Below are 10626 nucleotides of genomic sequence, written 5' to 3'. Positions count from 1 at the left end.
CGCTGCCGCGTCGCGCTGCAGGAAGTCGGGCACCTCCTGCTCGGCGCCGGCCAGAACCTTCACCAGGTCGGCGGCCAGCGCGCTGTCGTAGAAGCCGATGGCGCTGCCGGTGTTGCCAACGCGGCCCGTGCGGCCGATCCGGTGCACATAGTCGTCGATGGCCTTCAGCAGGTCGTAATTGACCACGCTGGCCACGTCCTTGATGTCTGGGGGAGGGGCGTCGGTTAGCCAGGGCTGCGCCGGGTCATGCGGATGCAGTGGGAACAGTATCAGGCATGTCGCAACAGTCTACTTAACATAACCAACAAATAACAAACTACTACCAACGAATTAATCTCTGGTAAACGTTGTGCTAATGCAAACTGGATCAGGTTTCATTGTTGGATCGGGGACTTTGCTTACCCCTGCTTACTTTTGTTCCGACCTTTTCTGACATTAACATGGATTAACTCCAAACGCAGGTACAATAATTGCTCATGGGAGGACACAACAGCTCGACCTCTGCTTGATGAAAATTTCCCGACGACGCCTGATCACGACGCGCCACACAACACGCCTGGCATCCAACCACGCAGCGGTTCGCTTTCGGCCGACGAGCGCACGAGCCCGCCGACATGAACGGCCTCGGGGCGGCGGCCCCTCAACCGGGGCCGCGCGAGGCCACCGACGGTGGCGATTCAGGCGTCGGCGTCTTTGCCGTACTTGAAGTCAGCCAGCGCCTCCTCGCGCTCGCGCTGCAGCCGGTCGCCGTGGATGCTGGTGGTCGGGAAGCCGGCCTGACACAGGTGCGACGCGATGAAGTCGGCCACCCGCTTCCGCCCCACGAACACCTGGCGAGGGGCAGGCGAGGTCAGACGGCGGCACGGTCGCGCGGCGGCCGCGGCCTCACGGCTGAGGGTTGCCCATGGACCCGGTCCAGGTCGCGCTCGGTGCAGCAAAAGATAACGAGCGGTGGATGGAAACATCACTGTTCGACTAGGCTCTAGGCTTAATGCTTCAGCTTATGAAGGTCATATGCATTATTAGAGGAGGCTGACTACAGTCCGCGAAGAAATTTACTGAGCCTTAATGACAAGCTGAATACCCATAACTGCCGTTAACTAGCATTGGGCTGGCTTGAAATCAGCAGTGTTGAAGTTGTTTTGGTCTCACTAGCAGGATCTTAGCTCGGCTCGTACATTACCTCACGACAGCGACACGCGCGCGCGCGAGCGGCCAGATTACCACTGCTCCGTGGGTTCGGGCACGAGTCAGCTGATGATCCGTCAACTGGTCTGACGGGTCACATGACCCGGCGCCGGGAGGCCTATACCACAACAGAAATTGTTACATTTATGTTATCAATTCTTCTTAATAAAGAGATCTGCACATCATTAGAAGACATTACTAACATCGGCGAATGAAACGTCCGTAATGTACTCGGCATGGCCAAGTGCGCAGCGTCTCCCGTGTCGCCATCGCCACCCACATTGTCGCCTCCGGCGTGCCCCTTTCGCCATCGCCACCACCAGGTTCCCACAGGTAGCTGTAGTGAAATGAAGCACTGCTTAAAAACGCAAAACAGGGGAACCACATATGAACATGACTGAAAGCTGCGGATTTATTTTCAACCCACGACTATCATACAGATGGCAAACGCCATTTACAGGCTCGGAATTAATTGCTGATGCCTTATTAAATTCACACGTCCAGTAAGGTAGTAAGGTGCAGCATGTTTGGAATAACTCACGTCGTACTATAAAGATCTTTGAGATACGAGAACATTTGCATAGAAAAATGGGTTATAGCCTCTTCCTTATAGGCTAAGGCACCACTGTAAAACAATCATAGCCAAGTGCTGTACATACAAGCAGTGCTCCTGAATTTGTGTGCACGCCGCACGGTTGCAAGGCTGTGTAGTCTAAACAGCACTCTGCTGCCTGAAGAAACAAATGGTTACCCTTTAGCAAGATGCAGGATGGTACACTTGACTGTTGGTGGGCCAGCCTTTCGCATCGCGCGTCGCAGGATCATGTACGTGCTGCTGGATACCACCAGCTTCTTGCTTGTTGCCGATCGTCGGGAACATAACACAGTGTGAAATGGAAATTGTAATAGACTGTAGATGTGGAGTTATACCTATGACGATGACTGCAACAACTAAGGTGGGGGACTTATTGGTAACTCCACTCTGGCTTTAGAGCACAGGAGCAAACAAGCTGCAGTAATGTTTTATACAGCATTGTCCATACAATACTACATGAAAGTGTGCAATTTTGCTAATAAGTCAGATTTCAGGCTGTGTAGTCCCTTTAGTAATTTAGGTGTTTCATGTGGTCCTTTAAGTCCCTGTAGGTCTCACAAACGTCTTTGTGTTTGGCACGATATGGTCATTACAATACAATGTCAATAGCAATCTTCATTGCAAATTTAATCATCTTTATGCCATTACTTAATGCAGTTTGCAGTATAATTGTTGTGAAACAAATTCCAATCTCCTTGTTCAAGAAGTAACTAACTTTGAAAATCCAACCCCAAAAGAAAACACTGACCCAGATTCTGGTCTTCGAGATGGTGTAGACACGGGAAGCACTGGGGTGCCTGTAACACCCTTCCTGTGCTGAAAACAATTCGGGACACCAATAATCAGAATCAGAAAGATTAACAATGAACAAAGCTGTCACCACAATGTACAGGTCATAGGACAGCGCTTTGACATGTGCACTAAGTATATTGCAAAACAATGTTTTACTTACATCATATACATTTTGGTCAGAAATGACTGCGGCACACTGACATGCATGAATAAATAATGACTGAGAGGTCATGGAATTGAAAAAAACAAAAGGTGGTCATAGAAATGTCACATGTGTTCTAATTTCAAATGAGTTCAAGCCTGAATGTCACGGCTAAATATAAAGTGTCTGACAAAAAAATAAAGAAAGAAAACATAGGCATTCACAGACCTGCAGAGAGGGCACAGCATTGGCCCCAAGCCTTTTCGTTTAGGCTGCCAGGCTGGAAAAGGCATGTGATGGAAAATGTGCCTGGCACACTCCATGCCCCGGCCTGACCCCACTGATACCACACACATGACGCCATTCCTGTTGGTGGCCTTGTTGTGCTGGGAATCTGAAAGGATCACAGGAATTGGGAGAGAATTGATTACTATACAATACAATGGGCATCTTCTACTTCAAATGAGTAATGCAAACTGAAAATATCTGTCCACAGGGTGTGCATTAATCACTGTGCAAAGTGGTGATACATCAAGAGTACAGACTACAGACATCTGGGTTCCAGAGCATGTCTGACACATTTTGAAATGCTTGTCATCCCAAAAATAAGTAATACAAGCTGAGGCCACACACCCATAAACTTTCCCAGCTGTGAGCATGGTGCATAACTGTCACCAAATCTAGTTAAGAGTAAGTAAATTTAGCTTTTAAAAAAGTGGCAGCAGCATAGCAATACCCAAACAATAATGTCATTGCCGGAATATGACAGCTCAGAGCTCAGCCCAGTGCAAATCTGATTACGGCACAGAGTCCAGTGATAAGTTGAGCACACTGATGATTCCTGTAATCTGGAACAATGGAATAGTTTTTGACTGATATCCCTGATTCCGGCCCTGACTGACAAAATTCACACTGTTCATGCAAGTTTATGCAGGTCATCTGTTTATGAAGTGGTTACATCGAATAGCCAAGGTGTAGCTCCATGACAGCAGCGAGATAGGTGGGCAATGGAAACAAGTACGATGATGATGATGATGATTTGGGCTTTAGGGAGTGCCAACTACATTGCTCATGTGACGCCCATAACTCACTGATGCAAACAGGTAAAAGTATTTGAACTTACTCAAAAACGTAATAAATCAGCTACTCGCCAATGTGCTATACAACGTCCTCCACCAACTTGGTCCTAGCCAATTACTCTCAAAATTAATAGTTTGTATGTTTCGTTTGTAGCAATCAAGTACATAAAGAAAACTATTTCTGAAATTGGTGGCAACCGTGAGCCCAGCTCCTGGCACTTGCACCCACTTTTCAGCTGCTGTATGCATCTGCTTTTTGAAGACGCTGTTTTATTTGTGAAGGCATTTTTGCCGGCATTTTTAAAGGCACTTTTGCCATTTTTGCGGGGCGCGTCCGGCCGGCAGATACTCTCGTAAAATTATCCGGAATATCGGAAATTTTTCGGAATGACGTTCGGCAGTGCCATAGCGAGGGAGAATCCCGGAGAATTCTCAGAGCATGGTCAAGACGGAGAATCTGTTTTCGCCAGCCATGACCGTTGGCTGTGAATGGCGCATGGGAAACTAATCTGGGGGATAATTTCCGGACCGATCGAGTGTAAATGGAACATCTCCATGGATGATTATCGAAGAGATTATTATTCGTTGAATAATTTTCGCTTGACCGGACGCGCCGTGATTGCATACTCATTCCTCAAACTGTGACAACAAGCGACCGCACCGCATGGAAAGCGACCGCACACCATACTCGAGGCTGCATGTCATATTGAGACGTGCATGCCCTGAACTATTGCTGAGATGTCAGTGACACGATAGACATATTCGGCGTGAAGTATCTTTAACAGATTGGAAGCGAGGTACTTACGCGAACACGGTCAAATTATTTTCTTTGTCCTGCGATCACCGCACACACAGCACCTTATGTCTGGCATCTACCACCGACGCAAAGAGGACACTGCCTGGGAGTGGGGGGGGGGGGGGGGGGAATGTCCTCTCGACAATGCCGCAACCCGAAATTGCTCACACTTATGTTCGCGATACGTATTCAGCAGTACAATCTTGATAACAGCCAACCACCTTTCGCGCATTGTAACACATGTGCAGCATCATCGCATTTGCGAACGAATCAGCCGCCGTACGGTTTTTATCATACAACAAAACACAAACAAAAAAACAAACAATAATATCACGGGTATCTAATGGCGTTTCTATGGCATCATTAATCAGAGGGCTATTTTGAAATAGGGGAATTATAAGGATTTGACACTTTGCGGTCGTGTAACTCAGGAACCAAATCGTTTCGGGTCTTAAAAATGACATGACCGTAAACTGCATCAAAAGGTCGTCAAGATGGCTATTTCAGTTCAAAACGTCATACAAATGTGGAACATTCCCTTCGACGAAAGCTATCAGCCTACCGCAAACAGTCCCCGCGCCACTCTGTAAAGTATGTGCAAAGAAACCACAAAATATCAGTGAAGTGATGCATGTGCCAGGACATGACGGTGGGTTCGTCCGCGCAGATGCAGGCTTCAGGATTCCCGTGGTTTGTGGTCAGCCAACTGGCTGCTGCGGCTTCCAAGTGGAGTCTGTGGCCTCCGGAGCTGCGGCCACAGAATACAAACCGGCCCACAAAATTTACAAATTAATAAAACATGTGGTGCCCCCCTAAAGCACGAACATCTGTGTTATCTCAGCGAATGTCTCTCTTTGTGTGAGGGACGGTCGGACTCGCCGAGCAGTTATCTGGTCGGGACAGTGGGACTCGCCGAAGGATTATATGGTCGGGACAGTGTCAAATGTCCCTGACGTCTGGGTGGAACATGACACTTTTTCATTGTTTTTATGCATTCTCACACTAGCTTTTCTTTCATCCTCTCCACCTCAACACCAGTAAAATCAATAAACATTTTTCTGGCTACACCATTAAGTGTTATTTAGAACTTGACAAAGGATTTGGCCCGTGGGTAACGTTTCCCACCTTTGGTGTGGGCAATGTTTGCATCATGCGATGCATTCAATGGCTACAATCTGAACTGATTTTCCAGGTGACCCAAAAGAAGAACCAGAGTCTATCCTTCATTATATCCTGCATCATGCAAAATGTCATCTCTAGGAAAAGGAGAAGGTGATGGCTACTCTCTGAAACTATCATGCTGTGCATCTCGCATGCCTTATCCTGTCTGTAATTGACCTGACCTGGTCTGTGCATCATGATATAATCCTAAGGCCCCATGCGTCCTCTTGTAATTTGTGGCGGTTTAAAATGAGCTACATGCCCACAGAACATGTATTTGCATCAGGCTCATATACAAAAACATACTAAAACTGAACGATATTTGATGACAATAATGCAGCAAGCATTGATAAATTCCATCAGCATGGAATGAGGCTGGAAGCTGCAACTTACATGCTTACTGCATATCCAACATCATTGAAATGTTCTATTACACCACACGGCCAGTGGTCATGGCGACACAATCACACCGCAAGGCAATGACAGGAGTGTTAATTATTTGGAGACAATTGCAACCAGTCAAAATGCAGTATAACCTCAAATGCGACTGTGATTAGACGCACCGGTCTATTTATAACATGCCTTGATTCGTCTACAACCCACCGATCTCCAGCTACGCTCAAACCCAAGCGATGTACAAAAATAAACAAATCGCGATCGTAACACGAGCGCCAGATTAGCCTCTGATAGTTTCATCGTCACCGGCAGCGAGATGCCGATTGCCACCCTAGGGATGTCAATTGCCACCCTAGACGCGGCACTGGCTTGCGTCTGTCAGCAGGAACGGATGAAGTTCTTAGGCATATGAAACGATATCTGGAAGTTTGGTTAGGTAGTCCAGAAAACTTGAGTCAAAATGATTGTGCTTTCATATGTTCATTTGCCTTTCTCACCACATTACATTTATTCCATGCATTTTTGGCGGTTTCCGGCGTCATTTTCTCCAGATGGGTAGCGGCCCATTTTAAAGCTGCTCTTTGCGGCTTAGATGACCGAACGGAAGCCAACTTCAGCTGAAATACTAAAATTTTACCCAAATGATATACCACGGAGCATGAAAAACCGTTTAAGTAGTGTTTTTGTCCTAACTTTTAATGCAATTGGGGATGTATCTATTTTCCATTCGTCACTGCTGCATTAAGGTCTCACCCAAAACTCCATCACAGGTTTTTTCGGCTATCTGACCGTCGTTTGTAAAAAACTAGTGGTCAAAGAAAGCGCACCACTGTTATCTAAAAGTCTATGAAATATCAAGTTGATCTATGCGAGTTCCACATTGACTTAAGTATCGTGATGTCAAAAGGATGTGAATTGAGGATGCCGATTCGGTGATTTTTTTATTCAGCAGCACTGGATGCGACCGGGAAAAAAACGCGGGGCGCGCGTTGAACGGACGTATAGATTTGTGTGTAGTGCTGGATGGGTGAAGGTATAGCGTTTGATTCATTCAATGTGCACCTTGGATAACACAGCCCGGCAGGTGCCTGATGATCTCGATGATTTGGAAAACCAGATACAATGTATAGTGTCCACACATGACTGCCCAATAGTGATCGCCGGTGATTTAAACATCAACCTGATTGGCTCGAGCACAGGCACTGGCTATCAGAAATTGATGCAACTGTTGAGGTCTTACAATCCGCATATGTGTGACGATTCCTATCCAACGTGCCGTCCTGCTGGCTCGCTGTTGGATGTTACGATCACAAATCACAAGGACCTTATCCAGCGCTGTGGTGTCACCGCCTGTCACTATAGTCCGCATGACTTCACGCGAATGTTGCTGAAAGTATCGAAAGAGAAACACCAAATCAATGTCATCACATCCCGCTGCCTGAACCTAGTTGATTTTGATTCTTTCAATGATTTGCTTGTGAACGTCGACTGGTCTCTGGTCTATGCAAGTGCGACGACGTCTGAGAAGTGGGACTCTTTTCTAGGAGTGTTCACACCCCATCTGAATGCCGTCGCGCCTGTCTGGCGCATTAAACTGCGCAATCAATCCACCCTGCCTGTCTCAGCCGATACGCGTGTGTTGGTGGTTCGTCGCCGCGTCGCTCTAGCGTGCTGTTCGCGTGCTGAGTACAAGGCACTCAATAAGCAGACACGGGCAGTTATTAGACGGGACTGTAGCGATCATACCAGGAAGCAGATTTCCGAGGCAGGTCACTCCGGCATGTGGCGGTGCGTTAAATCGATCATTGGCAGTAAACAGGGTGCGTCGGCCACACCTAACATTCATACTGATACTCTGAATGACTGCTTCGTGAAGGTAGGGCCTACGACTGCCGCCAGCGGGCCGAACCGAGGCACGGCTTTGCCAGTCAGGCCCCCCGAGTTATGACCTTCTCATTTAAGGTGCGTCCTGTGTCATGCGATGAGCTGCTTGCAGCTATGTCTACGATGAAACCCGACGACGTCCTGTGGCCTAGATGATCTTAGTACGCAGCTCTTACAGAAGTCTTTTCGTGGTGTCGGCTGTCCCCTACTTGACGTCGTCAATAGCAGTCTCATTGACGAAACGGTGCCCAGCGCCTGGAAACACGCTCTTGTCACAGCGCTCCCGAAAACCAATGATTTGAACGATCCTACCCAGTTTAGACCAATATCTGTAGTGCCAGCGATAGCAAAGATAGTCGAGCGTATTGTTCATCATCAACTTAGTTCATATTTTAACGAGCATGATTTATTTTTGCATACACAACACGGATTTCTTACGAATTTTTCAACAGAGACCGCACTTACTGTAGTGGCTGATGAAATACTCACCGCGATTGATGCTGGGGAGATCGCTCTGCTTGTTTTGATAGATCTGTGAGAATGTTTTGACGTTTTGGACCACCAGCTTCTCTTATCGAAGCCTAAGATATACAATATTGACACAAAATGGTTTGAAAGCTACCTTTGCGGGCATACCCAACAGGTTCAGGTCAGATATTCTTCAGGCATACTGCGCGCTTTCATACTGCCGAATGGGATGGGGGTATTTCAGGGCACCGCCCTCGGGCGGCTCCCATCTTCCATTTTCTCGAACGATTTGGCGTTATGTTCAGAAGGTGCTACAATTATACAATATGCTGATGACACACAGATTTTGGGTACTGGAGAAAAAGGAAACGCAACAGCTTGTTGCAACCTTGGAGAGTACCTTGTCACTTGTATTCGACTGGTTTAACAACCACTCTATGAAAGTCAATACAACAAAAACACAGTTAATGGTTTTCGGGACGAAGGCTGTGCTGCGTCATATGCCTCCTGTGCATGTCAAGTTCGGGTCAGCTGTCATCGCCGAAAACAGCTCTGTCAAAAACCTTGGTGTGGCGATGGACAGAAATCTCACATTTGAACCGCACATTGATCAGCCTGTTACTAGGTCGATGGGCGCTCTGATGGCCCTGTCCCATGCCAAGCATGTACTCCCAAGAGACACCCTCGTGTACATGGTCAGAGCTCTAGTTCTTTCCTCCATTAGATACTGTATAACACTGTGTGGTACTCACGGAGCAACCTAGTTCCATCGCGTGCAAAAACTCGTGAACTTCTGTGCGCGGGTTGGGAGCGGAAGGAGAAGGTGTGACCATACATCGGATGTTGTCAGGGATATACGATGGCTTAGTGCTGATCAGCTCGTCAGATATCATAAGTTGTGCCTGCTCAAAAAAGTCTTACTCACGGGTCAGCCACCAGATATAGCCGCGATGTCCACACGTACTGAGCACACTCATGAAACGCGGAAGGCTAACCAGCTGAGCCGCCCCCGAGCGGTGAGCAACTTTGGCACTCGCCGATTTAGCTACAGAGCATCGGATCTGTTTAACTGCCTGCCGCCCGACTTGCGCAACGTTCAGAGTCTAGGTCGCTTCAAGCGCCAACTTAAGGAGTTTCTAATGAGTCAGGCGAACGTTGGCACATGAGTGGGTGCGTGTGTGAATTCGATTGTGTGTGATGCCACAATGTGAATGCAATAGTGTGATTCGCCGAGATGATCCCTTGAGCGATGCGTGATATGTTGGCTATTTTTACTAGCTTTCACATTTTCTCTTATATGCCCGTTTTTATCAATAATGACGTGTAACTTTTAAAAAGCCACTGGGTCTTGTGGAAAGCTACGAAATATATGAACATGAACATGAACATAGCCTCTTGCAATTTGGTGAAATTTGATGTTAGCCATATGGACACCGTTGTAATGTTACTAAATTAAAGCTGCTGATACTCCTATAACATGAGAGAGGTGTTAATAGGATAATTGTAAAACTATGTCTCTGTATGAATGTGTGTTATTCAGTGCCTTTTTATTTTATGTAAAACACTTTTCTTCGGAGAAAGAACGTCATGTCGGCCACATCCTGAATATTGCTCGCCAGATTAAGTTAGGCACTGAGACGTGTTGTCTCGGGTATCTGGTGCATGATAGTCCTGATAGTCCTGATAGTCCGGATAGTCCTGATAGTCCTGATAGTCCTGATAGTCCTGATAGTCCTGATAGTCCGGATAGTGCCTGAGTCGCAGCACTTATCAATCAATCGCCTTTTTCACCCGAACCAAGTTATGAAGGTCATTCGCGAAGAGAAACGGGATGTCATTGCCCAGCAGAAACACAGAACAACGGTTTCAGGATGCCATGTATGTAAATGGCGCATCATAAGCACTTCTTCAAAGATGACCAGAATTCAGGATCAGGATTCCGCCAGTCTCTTTCAGAGGAAGAATGTGATGCGATGGTGTTTTCGTGGTGGTCTGGAAAGGAAAGGAATCACAGATTAGCGATAAATGCTTGTCCGTCCGGCATGACACCTTTGGTCCATATTGAATATATATATATATATATATATATATATATATATATATATATATACATATATATGGTCCA

The 10626-nt window shown here is 46.8% G+C and overlaps 1 long non-coding RNA gene across 2 annotated transcripts; it reads right to left on the bottom strand.

Moving 5' to 3' along the window:
* Positions 1–1395: 1395 nt before the first annotated feature.
* On the bottom strand, positions 1396–4687 carry LOC119102115 (uncharacterized). 2 transcript variants are annotated; one of them, XR_005094649.1, is made up of 5 exons: positions 4602–4687; positions 2946–3111; positions 2532–2599; positions 1940–2044; positions 1396–1525 (listed from the first exon to the last, which is right to left on the bottom strand). It is a non-coding gene; the product is annotated as an uncharacterized LOC119102115 (long non-coding RNA). The 2 variants fall into 2 exon arrangements; XR_005094650.1 differs by lacking the exon at positions 4602–4687 and adding an exon at positions 3841–4424.
* Between the last annotated feature and the right edge of the window lie 5939 nt (positions 4688–10626).

This window comes from Pollicipes pollicipes, unplaced genomic scaffold, assembly GCF_011947565.3.
Source record: "Pollicipes pollicipes isolate AB1234 unplaced genomic scaffold, Ppol_2.1 Scaffold_5618;HRSCAF=6647_pilon_pilon_pilon, whole genome shotgun sequence".
NCBI classification, from domain to species: domain Eukaryota; kingdom Metazoa; phylum Arthropoda; class Thecostraca; order Pollicipedomorpha; family Pollicipedidae; genus Pollicipes; species Pollicipes pollicipes.
The sequence above is the reverse complement of the archived record's forward strand: the minus strand, read 5'-3'. Positions and strand labels throughout refer to the sequence as shown.